Below are 12,873 nucleotides of genomic sequence, written 5' to 3' on the forward strand. Positions count from 1 at the left end.
CTCCAACCATCCGCAAGGCTTAAAAACTTCAAACTCGGAAAAAAAATTGGGTTTTTTAAATTCACTGTTCAGTGCTGTGGATTGCATATGCGAAGCCCTTTTATGAGAGCTTCTGAAATTTCTTGTAGGTATCATTCTGACAACTTGGATGTGTTTGCGGACTGCCATAAGGGGAGAGGGTGTGCACTGGAAGGAAAAAAAGTGTTCCTAAGAGCACTAACCTTTTGGATACTTTTAAATGCTTCTTTTGTTGATGGGGACACAAATATTAGCAAGCGGGAATGCAAGGCACCCACTCTTCATGCAGGTGTTTATTATGTGCTTTTCTAGAAACTCTTGTCCTTATACTCGGGACCTTTCTGAATGTTATTTTAATGGTGGCGGCAAGATCTCATGGGTGTGTTCTTTTTTGTTTTAATTTTTCAGACAATAAAATTCTCTTATTGGCTTATAAATTGATCTTCGTGCATGGTTTGTTTTTTTAAGAATGGTTTTACTGAGTTTTTCAGATTGCCATTTAGAAGGTTGAATATATGTCTGTCTATCTAGTTTTTGCTTCTCTGTATGTTGCAATGGATAGCAGTTACAGATATAGCAATAGCTGTGATTAATTGCAGAAGTGTAACTGTAACTAAACACTTTGTGATAGTGAAACTAATTTTATGTAAAGAGCAAAACAGCATGTACAGTGAGGACTCTGCGGCATTGTATTATCAGATCTGGGATCAAGGTATTTGTGTTTTTCGTGGTATTGTGTATTTCTGTACTTTTCTAATTATGCCAGAGATTTAGTAAGAGATAGGGAATAGCAGCGGTGCCTGACCACTAGCTAAGTGAAGCTGCAGTTTGATTTCTCAGTAACTTCTGCTTAGATGTTTACATTTTAAAGATCATTTGATGCTTTTTGTTATGCTTTTTGAAATCTGAAAGTTTTGCCTGAAGACAATGTGATTAAAAAGGCTAATGAACCTTCTCTTTTTGTAATCACTGATGCTTTCAAGAGGCTATCTATAGAGACAGAGATCTGAATCTCCTCTGCATTGCTGGCCAGTACCTACTGCATGCTAAGTATCTCCCGAAACAGCTGAATTCCCTTTGGTTTTGCCACGCATTTCAGAGCACACAGGACATGACAGGCACTCTATGAAAATCTTGAGGTTCAAGGAGTCAAGTTTTGCATTGCTAAAAGAAGGGCTATGTGCTGAGATAGTAACACTGTTTTTTACGTCTAGCAATCCAAATGCACTGTTGATGTTGATGGGAATTTTTTTTTTCTAAAATGATGGTACAGTGATATCAGATGTGTGCATTTTGAGGAGCTCTTATTATTTATTTTTTGATGTTTTATGTTGGCGGAATTATAATAGGATAATGATTGTAAACAAAATGTCATTGTTATTATTTTACCTCCACCTTCCTCTTACAGAGGTGAGAAGAGACTGTGTGCAGCTGTGTATTATACAGCCTGATAATGTAATGCAGTCAGCAAAGCCTCCTGAGTGGAAAAATGTACATTTTTGTCTCCACATCTGGGAGTGTGAAACTTGCAGGACGAAATAGGCACCCCAAAATGTTGAGGATTTTGGTGCCCAGGCTGCTGGGAAGGCCTTATATGCTGAAGCAAGGATTTTATTTATGCAAGTGCAAAATGTAAAATGACTGGAAAGGAATGACAGGTGCTTTGTACTCCAGATGCAGGAAATGTACTCTGACATGAAGCTAAGCCAGTCCAAAGAGATTCAATTCCTCTTCTATACTGAGTACATAAAGAAGTCATTTAACTTAGAGGTTTCTGAAATAAAAAAATTCCATTAGAAAGCCAAACGGGTGTTTGTGCTTTTGCTAAACAAACAATGTTTAGCAAATGGTTTTTGCAATTTCAATATAATGGCCTGTGTTGTCTGCTGGCAATGTGTAGCCCAGCTATCCCAACGCAGGTGACGAGGCTGTGGTGAGGGAAGGTGGAGAGCCTTATCTGGCATCTCTGTGCTGGGGATTCAGTCTCTTCTTTAAGGAAGCCACGGAGTCATTAAATGTAAAAATTGGGTTGCAAATGGCTATGTATTTGTTCACAACCAGGTAGAAACTGCTCTAAACGTACACACACGCAAAGGTGGCCTTCCAGTAAGACTGTTCATTTCATCCTTTTCCATCACGAACTTGCAGACAGACCCATGGGACACTGGGGGCTCATGAGAAATCGGTCTGGCTTAACTGGGGCTAATCGGTATCTGTGAAGGCAAGCATTTCTGTAAGTTTTCTGGCACTGGGTTTGACAGCACAAGCGTGGCTTTTCTGGAAGATACATCCCTTCTCGTCCACTGCCCTCCTTTTGCTGACCCCTTCCCCTTCTCCCCCGTGATGGGGAATGTGCCGCGGTGGGAGGTTTCTCCTAAGAAGGAGGACACAGGAGTGCCTTCTTCTAGGCTCTGACACGGACAGCTTGCTTTAATTCTGAGCTTTAGGCTGTAAGATCAGCTGGCCTTGCCCAGGCCGGGGACCTCTACCTCTGGCCGGGAGCAGGGCTGGCTCCTGTGGAGGGCGGTGTAGGAAACGGGAGAGGAGGGTGGTGGGAGAAGGCGCGCAGCTCCACAGCCAGGATTTTGGTTTCAGTACACGGTCACGGGGCTGGTATTTCTAATGTATTTGCTTCCCTATACCTGGTGTGCACACGGCTGCTGTTATGTTTTTTTTTGGCATTTGAAGGATAAAATGTTTTTTTCAAGTGGAGAAAGCTTCCCTAATAGGATTTCAGTGCTCAGGTGACATGTTTTCTTCTGGCACAAGCAGTAGCTGACAGATACGTGCAGTAGTACAAGTGTGCTGAAGCTGAAAACTATCGAATCGATGCAGCACTGCTAATTATAAGTGTCCCACTAGTTACTGTAAATACAATTTTAGAAAATATCAAAGGCTTCTGAATTAGGCATGCCTTTTTTGGTGTTTTTTTTTTTTTTTGTTGTTGTTGTTTGTTTTGTTTTGTTTTTTAAGAGAATAGAGTAAAAATTACTTAAGTGTTACCTTGGAATGAAGTAAAAATACTTATCCTGAAGGTCATTTTGTTTTGTTTAGGTTTTTTTTTCCACATTATTCAATAGTGGAGGAAAGAACATTAAATAGAAAAATACAATTAGAATTCTACTTCCTTGACATGTATCAAGCCTTGTTAGATTTCTCTCCTTGCCTGTCAATGCAGTTATACTTACTCTTAGAAAAGCTCTTCAGTGAGTTTTCTTGACTTAACAATGACTTACTGATTACACTTATGGGTATATCTGTTACTCTAATTTACTTCCAAATATGTGCATGTCCAATTTTTATTATTTATTTCTAATGTGCGGTTCACATGGAAGCTATGATTTCTGGGAGAAAGTCTCTGTATTTGAGAAAGGACAGGAGAATCTTTACAGTTTCTAAGGCTTGAAAAAGTATGAATATACTGATTAAAGGAGTATATAGTAGCAATCTTTTTTTATTTGGTGAGGAATCTTAGTCTGTGCTTCTCACTATAGTATTACTTTTCTCTCACTTCCTTTTAGAAAACCTAAGTACTCATTCAAATACTTCTAAAGCCAAGGAAAGCTGGAGACAGTTAAAAAAAAAATCTGTTCTTGGTGTATGGAAATGTTTAAGTCTTTGTTTAGAGGACTACATCTGCACTGAATCCAACAGAACTAATACAGTAATTTGTACTTCTGTTCCTTGCATTAAAAAAATTATAAAGATGATTCTATTTTTGTTCTTATCTCACTTAGCAAATGATCCAATGGTATATTTAACTCTGAGCCTGTAAATACTTCTATTGGCTTTGGTGATATGACACAACCCTCTTAAAGCTAAGCACACACCTGAGTGATCTGGTGAATCAGAAGCAAGAACAGCAAGAGTGCCTTAAACCACTTAGCCTGATCTTGCACTCCTTAATTCAACATTTCCACCAATTTCATGAAGATTTTGTTCCAATAAAGGGAGTAGAATCAGACCTATAATTATTTCCAGGTAAAATAGTGTTTCTGACTCAGATACAAATGTACAATTTCAAGGAAGAAATAGTCATATAAGAACAGAAGATATTTTGGGGATTTTTGTATTGTTTTTTTTGGCTTTTAATCATCAGTCATTTAACTCAGTCTGGTTTGTGGCTACATATGCCATAACGAAGTCAAATATAAGGATTTTGCTTTCTAGAATTAAGTCCCCAGACAAGGAACAACAGCTGGAAAACGCGTATGTTTGTCTGAGTTGGTTTGTTTGTTTGTTTTTTCTTAACAAGACTTTATTATCTCTTAACAAAATGTTTTTCAGCAAGTTCCAGTAGTAACAAAAGGCCTTTCAGAAATAATGTTAAAAGAATCAATTGCTCTTAGAGAATGACTTGCTGAAAAATAAATGCAGAAGTAGTTTTGAGAAATGTGAATGCCAAAAGAAGATATTTATTTTCCAAGTGAGAGTTTATAATCCAGTGAAAATATATAATGCTGTTCACTCAAAAAGAAGTAGGCTTCATAATGCAAGTTTCTAAATCAAGCCAACAGAATTATTTTGAAAATCAGCAAAGTGGAGAAAAGAAAATAAAAAAATTGAGTTTGTATCATTTGTATTATCTATTTTAACAAAGTAAAGGTGATACAGTAGAAAATATCACATGCAGTGCCAAACCTTCTCAAGATAACAGAAATCTTTTAATTGACTGCAATGTGGTTTCTAACAGATTCATCTTTAACTACTAAAAAATTAATTTCTTTTGATAGATGATTTATACAGTAGAGAAATATTAGCAGCTTTCCATATTGTCAGCAGTGAAAATCCAATGGTTGGACAAAATGGCATACGTTCTTCCAGTCATCTTGTGTATTACAGAGGAAATGTTGACTACGTTCAAAACACTGACAATGATACAGAATCTTTCAAGTGCTTATATGAAAAAGGTACCAATCCTTTAATTTAAGGATGAACATGTCTTTATGGTTGAAGGGGTTATTTTAACTGTTGTAACCAAGCCTGCCTGAGGTTGGATAGTACTGAGTCCTTCAGTTTATTCCCTTCCCCCATCCCCCGTAGAAGGGCTGTATAATCTTGTAAACATTTAATCGCAGGGAACAGGGGGACAAGAAGTTGCAGGAAATCTGGTGAGATTCAGGCTGCAAAGCTGTATCACAAGGAAGTTATCTTTCTCCTTGTCATGCATCCTTAGGCACCGGGTTGCTGATTTTTACTATGCCCGTAGTCTCCTGTTAGAAAGATTAGACATTGCTTTCAGGAAAGTGATATTAGTGTGTAATCAACAAGTAATACTAGTAATGGTTTTAAATATCTACTGTTTACAAACCAGTGATTACCACTTCTGGTAATTATCATTTCATAAATCTAATTTTCTTTAAAATAAAATTAGTAAGATGGCAACTACTGTAAAAATGTTATTGAACATTAAAAGGTAAAAAAGAATCCTTAGTAATAGCAATTTTTTAGGCTAGGCTGAAGGACACACAAAGCAATCATCCACAAACGGTGGACCAGACAAATGGTCTTTTGGAATGGTACATTTTGGAAATTGAAGGAAAGGAATGCATGTGGTATGATGTCTCCCTTCACTTGCAGTGTATGTTTATTTGGAATGTATATCTCAACCGATGGGTGGGAAATAGTGTCATTAGGCTGGTGTAACCTTTTCATGCTAGGAAAAGATCTGACTTGCTTAGTTAGATGTATGTATTGCCAGGGTAAGCAGTGCCTGATAGATGGGAAGGAAATACAACAACAAATTACAAGGACTGGGTATATGCAAATACCTGCAGGAAGGGGTGGTGAATAACTATTTATGGGAAGTGGCAGAACTCTTTAAAATGACCTACCTGACTTAAGAGAGATGAGACAGCGAGATACAGAGAAACAATGCTGTAATTGTGAAAAAAGCCACAGGAGACTGGTAATGTTTGATTTCACAAATCCCTAATTACAGTTGTGCTGAGAGAAACAAGTATTAGCCTATTCTGCTTGGAAGATTTTGCATAACTTCAATGCTAGAATGTAAGATTTTTTTAAAACCTCATTCTTTAGAGTTGAAAAACATCTTTTTTTAGACGATATGTTTATTACCTTGATAAACAGTAAAATGCTGCCACAGCAATTACCTTGATGATAAAGAGTCTGTAGACAGATACTTCCTGTGTTCATTTCCTACCAAGATAAGTCACCAAAATCAGGGACTACCAATAAAGGAAATGCTTTCAATAGGAACTTCCTATCTGTTAATATCTACTTGACTGAAAAGATCTGAGCCTTTCTTATTTGATGTAAAGGTAATGTTCTACCTGTTACCATTTAAACATTTAAGCCACAGTACAACACATTTGTTTGTGTAAAAAATCAAGACCCATACTCTTAACTTTGGACTATGAAATATCCGGGGTTTTCTCCGCAATGATAGGAAAAGTGAACCTGCATTTTATAATACCGCAAATCAGGATGCTTCAACATTCATTGTCATTCCATCAGATGAATAGCAAGCAACCTCCCTCCAACTTCTTGTTTCCTGCATCCTTTTCTTATTTGTATGCATCACCAAATAAAATATACATTTCACTAGCCCCTGAGGTGGACTTCTCCAACTAATAGTTCAGAGCATGTTCTGGATATATTACAGACTCACGGTCATTTCTTGCAATCCACAATGGCATATATATTCAACTGAAATGACTGAAACAGAAATTTTTCCTGACTTTACAGAGAAATAAAACCATGCCTAACCTGTGTATTTGCACTTCTGCTAAGAGAAGGAGAAACCAAGAGCGACAGAGAGTAAACAAAGATAGAAAACCTCCATTGCTAATCATAGCTTCAGATTAATTGCTTTCATCACATGAATAGAATGAATGAGAATCTATGAAACGTGAAGTGAAATTGTCCAAAATGAAGTCAAAATTATTTGGCCAATAGTCTGACTGGGGCCAGGCTTTCACTCCCATTATTCAGGAACTCAGCCCAAATTTTATGCATTGTTTTGCCAGTGGTTCCCCTGGAGTCATTCCAGGTTTCTGCCACTGTGACTGGGGGCAGTATCTTGGCCTTTCCCCACAGAGTTGACTAGTCCTTTGCTATTGTGGCTTCATACATATCACACCTTTTCATCTTTGAAGACTAGACCCATGCTCAGTGATCTCCTCAGACAGCTGCGGGAAAGGCAGTTGTTTAAGTTGATGTTGTGGTCTAACAGCCTGGGAAACTGAGATTGGATTTACAGACCCATCCAGAGACGGTGGTGAACACATTGCTCAGAGCACCAGCTGTTGGATGGGAAAGCTGGTCCTGTGAGGACCTGACCCAAAAGCCCAGTTACCGCAGATGTGTTCTAAAAGTTGGTTTTGACAAGTAATTTCCACAGGGCCAGGGGTAAAGAATCTCTAGGAAGTTGCCCCTTGGCTTCAGGTTCACAGGGGTTTTGGGGAAATACATGCTTCATCCTGAAAGCAATGTTCCTGAGATGTGGTTAGCCAGCTCGTGTCTACTTGCATACATTTTTATTATTGTTAGTCTTTGTCGTATTCACATCAGCTTCTCTCATGCGTAAGGTATCCCCTTGGAAGTGCTTAGAATTGTTGCTTTTTACTAATCAGATCAACTCACTAAAGTGGTGGGCAGCGACATTTTTCACATTATTTCCATATAGCCATTACCTTGTAAAAAATTTTCCTGCGATTTGTCATCAAGGCATCGTTACATGTACCATTTTCATGGAATTCAAAATCTGATTGTTTAGTCTATGTAAAGGGGGAAAAAAGAGGGGGATCCTGTGCCTTTAATGTTGTTTATAACGGTTGGACAGAGCTTGTCAGGTGAAGGTTAATTGCTCTCCAGTTAAAGCAGTTCTCTGCACAGATGGGTTATCAGGGCTGAACACTCGTTACAAGATTAATCTCATTTCCGACAAGACTTCCCTTTCCTTCAACTGATTTTGCTCAGCCATTGGACCTGTCACCAGCCGTTAAAAGAAGGGTGGGTTACCTCTGGGATATTAATGCTTGTGTGCAGTGAAACAATACAAAGTGTGTGTCATATCGGTAGGGAACATCTTTAGGAGACAGCACATTTCAGTGCTGTTCTGAAGGTCGAGATTCATAAACAACAGAAACAATCAGGAACATTTGTATTAACCCTCTTAATGAAGACAAATTCCAGGGGAATCATCCATAGGCTACTTTTTCATGTCTGTCCTCTTCAAAATATGATATTTTTTTAGTTCCAAAGGTGTATTTTTGCTGAAAATTTTAGTCAACAAAATAGCCACTTGTGTTGTGTGATGTGGAAGCCAGGACTATGCTTCTGACCAGTCAAATAACTGATGGACACGGCCACTTTAGTTAATGCTTGTTTCAGTGAGAGGAAATATATCATGGTGGCCACTCCAATAAATGCAAATTTTGGGAGTTTTGTCTTGGATTCTATAGTAAACCTGTTGAATTTTCCTCTTTCTCTAAGCTGGAGTAAATCAGAACTGGATCTGCCATATCCAGTGGACTAGAGAGGTATAAGATGGGTGTAAAGTGAGAGAATAACCAGGCACTTCATGTTGTTAGCATAATACTGCCTTCCTAGTTAAGACTGTAGCAGATCTGCCAGTCCAGGGTGATCCTCAATGATTGGATGTAGTGAGTTCAAGGGGGCTATGGCATGAACACAAAGGTCTCGCTGGAGTTTTGGGTTTATTTCAGGAGTTCTGATACAACCAAAATAACACAACTTGGCAAAAGTCTCTGGCTGCCAAGTTTCTTCCATGCAGCTTCAGTCAGTAAATTCCAAAACACTAAACAAATATTCAAGGCAACAAACAGGGTAGCTCTTATGTTTCCTCAGAATTTCCTGTCCTGGCTTTGGATCAGCATGATCCTGTCGACAGTGCTGAGTCTCTCCACTGAGTTCAGTGAACTCTGAATCAGGCTGGGTTGCCCCAGCCAAAAAAGGCAAGCTCTGTGGAGGGTCTCAGGGCGCACGGTATTCATTGAATGGTCGTCGTAGATGTGATCCATCAAACCATACAGGCGCGTGCTGAACTGAAAGCATCTGAGCTGTTCCACTGATGTTTTAGATTAAGAGTGTGCAAACATGCCTCATTGTGCTGGGCTCTGCAATGATGAGGTGACATCCTCCACTTTATTTTTATTCAACTAATAAGACAAATCCAGTGTATTTTATACACCTGTAAGGACAGAGGTGTCTGCACATGTACAGCATTAGACAGGTTAAGTAGTGAGGAGACTTATGTCCAGGGAGACATCAGAAAATCATGTTATTTCTTCTGATTTTGAGCAAAAAATATAGGAAAACTATACAGAGAGAAAGATCATCATCCTTGTCTGATAGATGCATAGCAAAAAAGTCATCCTTGTTCACATGCATGGGGTTCCTACACAGTGAGAAGAATAACTTTGTGTGCATTGTTAGTAACATTGGTCAAGAAACAGTTATTCTCCTGAAAATGTTTCAGTGAAGGTCTTTATTGGAACAGGGTTTTTTATGTTTTATAAACATTTAACAAAACTATCAAATTATAAAAAAATAAGTTTTGTTAGAAAACTTCCTATCTACAAGCTTCTGACAATTTCTTAATTTTCTTTTTTGTTTTCTTTTAATCATTAACCTAGTCTAATAACCTTACTGCTGAATTCTTAGGGTTTTTCAAAATACTGCTGAGATTTAAAATAAATTTTCCTTTGATTTAGAATCCACAGGTTTTAAGGAAATGTACTCACTACAGTTATAAAGCTGAAATGAAAGGTAGACAGGAATGTAACCTCTGGATGTCATACCCTTCAGCAGTATGCATTCAGAGCCAAAGAAATTCAAGTAAGTGGATTCCATTACTGGTTCTAATAAGATAGGAAAAGTGCATAGTAAATCTTTACAATCCCAGCTAAATCATTGGTGCTTTATATCAAGAGAGACAAATTTAGTAGAAAGTCTTTAAATGGTCCAGGTTAATTTTTTTTTTTTTTTTTTTTTTTTAATAAAAAAAAAGGTCCCTAAGGTTAGGTTGTTACATCTCTGCTTAGAGCCCTGAAAAAGGATCTTGATTTTCCAAGGTGCTGATCAACTTGAGAGTTCCCACTGGTTTTGCTCAGTGAGACTTCGGATGGATTTCTGGAGATGGACTGCTTACTCACGGTTGGAAAGTGTTGTTATGCCACTTCCCTACTTTCACTGGTTTGAAAAACCCCTACTTGTCAATATTACCTTTCTAGAAAAAGTAAGGAAAATTGGAACTGGTTAGATCATTTTTCCCTAGGAAAGGTCTTTGTTTGGTAAAATAATATAGTTGAAGGTTGAAGTCACACAGCAGATGAACTTGGGCAAAGTGGCTTTCCTGTACTCTTCTTTCTTGTACCTTCCTCCCAACCTGTACCTTTAACCAGCTGAAATTCTAGAAAACTGCAGTTTTGCAAATCTTCTCCTATATTTTTCCTCCCTCCTTTAATATATGAAACAGAGGCTGTTTTTGTTTTGCAAATTAGTAACTGTTCCCTTTTAAACTCTTCTGACCTTTCATTTGATGGTGTTGTGTTGGGTTTTTATTCTCATGGGTATCAGCAGCATGCTTTTGTACAAAAAATTGCCCCTAACTATTGCAACTCATGCAATGCTTTAGCAGTTTATTTTCTCACTTAAGATGGGAAGCTTGAGCTCCTAACATTCCAAAGCCGGTAACAATGAAATACAAATTGCAAAATTGCTTGGCGAGCAATTGTGTTGCAGATTTAGCAACTACAGCACCTTTTTTAAAAAATGCATCTAAATAGAAGTTGAAAATATTTTGAAGTAAAGCACAGTCTATGAAATGTATGTGTAAATTACTGACTTTTAAGTCATTCTGCATTAATTCTTTCTCCATAATGGTGCCCAGATCTTTTCTAATTAGCATGAATGTTAAATCTTAGCTATCTTCAGCTGAACTTTTTCTTCCTATATCTTCATCACGTACATAATCTCAGCTTTTTGAACCCAGACCAGACCAAATTCAATTCCAAGTATCTTTCTCTCTTGAGCTTGGGCCTTCATAGTGCTCTTTTCCTCTTTCACAGAGGTTTTGTTTGGCCTCAATCTCTGTCAGTCCCAGCTGCTTCTTGAAGGATGCAGTTCTTGCCAACCTTCACAATTTTTATCAGGATTCTGGTGATACTTAGCAGTTTTCTTAAAAGGCAGTTTCTTAACTTATATGAACACTTGAAGCATTCAGTTTCCATTGACAAAAGACTCTAATACTAAAGAATCTACCCTAAAGGCTTAGAAGCTGGGAGTCAGCCCCAAAGTGCATTGGTTTTAAGTACTTTCTATTTCTGAGGCCTGACTTAAAAACTTTGAACACTTCATGTAACAGGGCTGAACTCAGCACAGGGCAAAGACACTGAAGAAAAACTACACATACTGCCTGGACATTGCTTACCTGTTTCTTAAGGGGCTGCATGTGGTGGTAGTACCGCTCAGGTCTTGACCTTGTCCTATGTGCAGAGGTAGATCTCACACAAAACAAGTACCCTCTTTAAGGGTCTGATGCAGATGAACACTCAGTAACCTGGAATTTCAGGATGCGCTTTTTAATTAATAAAAATACGTCAAACACATTTCTGGTCATGTTTCTAGTTTGTAAGCTGGGATTCAGATGGATTCTTGCCATCAGATGTCCAATATTAAATCTTACTCCTGAAGCTGGAAAAAATAGAGCTAGGAGTCTAACCTATTGGAGAAATGTTTTTTTCTGTATAGTAACTGACAAAAGCTTCATCTTATTTTTTACAATCTGAAAATATCCCATGTTTGTAATGTCACAAGTAAAGATAATGCATCTCTATATATCTTAGTAGCAATTTTCTCTGTTGCAATGTAGGAGGTTTGAAGGCTTTTATGACACTGGACAGGATCAATTAAGTAGGCTGGTAGGTTGCTTGAGAAAGGTCAGAGGTAAGTGAAGTGTCTGTGAGCCCCAAGGCATTGTTTTCCCTTTGTTTTGTTTCTAGTTGCTCTTCTGTTCCTTTCCTTAGTGAAAAGATGAGGACTTGGAGAAATTCAGAAGGTTGAATAAGAAGATGAGTTCAAATGTTGCAAAAATTTCTATATGAAAGTTTCAAGGTGGAGGTAGGCAGCAGTGGGACACGATACTGACATTAAGGTGACAATAAGGAATGTTATCATTTTTGTCAGTAAAAAATATTCAGAATTCATGAGATGATGACATGAGCTTAAAAGTCTTGGAATTTCAGGGAATAATATATATTATATTGTCCATCTTATCTGCCTTTTAAACCTTGAAATTCACGATTTTTTAGCTGAAATGAAAACTAATAGTCTTAGGTTTTCAGCTGACTCTAGAATTTAGATCCAATGGAACTTAAAGTTCAGCAGGATCATGAAGGTAGTCAGCTACTGTTGTTAAATAGGAAGCTTGATAAATCCTCATAAATAACTCTTAAAATCTCAGATAAGATAAAGTAAATAGGATTGGGATGATGCTGAAAATGAAACTTCTAAATTTGATAATGACACTGAAACTAGATACTGAGCAGAAGCAGGAACAATGCAATTTGTTTCAAAATAGGTTACAAACTACAGCATAAGCAACTGAAGTAGTAATAAACAGTGCCAGTCAGTGCTGAAAAAAAGGTAAAAGGTGGAAAAACAAAATCTGTCAAGGAAGTACTTTGAGTCACGAAGTATCCAAAGAAAGACAAAGTTTTAGACTTTTTGAAACTAACAGATTAGTATACAAGGGACACTAGGAAAAAAGAAAACCAAAGTCATTATACACTGAATTTTTGTGACAGTGAGTACATGCTTCAATCTCCAGTACTTCAGAGAGCATTTACAGTCACCAGACTTGTGTAAATA

At 37.7% G+C, this 12,873-nt stretch overlaps 1 protein-coding gene across 5 annotated transcripts in view; it reads left to right on the forward strand.

The window, feature by feature from the left end:
* Positions 1 to 12,873, forward strand: part of ERG (ETS transcription factor ERG) — a 107,751-nt gene that overhangs the window by 43,251 nt on the left and 51,627 nt on the right. The window contains exon 1 of one of the 5 annotated variants that reach the window (XM_033011383.2): positions 685 to 730. The exons of the other annotated variants lie outside the window; for them this stretch is intronic. The gene's annotated coding sequence lies outside the window, so the exon portion shown is untranslated. Of the gene's footprint in view, positions 1 to 684; positions 731 to 12,873 lie in introns of those variants that run through there. 5 annotated transcript variants of the gene reach the window in all.

This window comes from Tyto alba, unplaced genomic scaffold, assembly GCF_018691265.1.
Source record: "Tyto alba isolate M040663 unplaced genomic scaffold, T.alba_DEE_v4.0 Super-Scaffold_14, whole genome shotgun sequence".
NCBI lineage: Eukaryota > Metazoa > Chordata > Aves > Strigiformes > Tytonidae > Tyto > Tyto alba.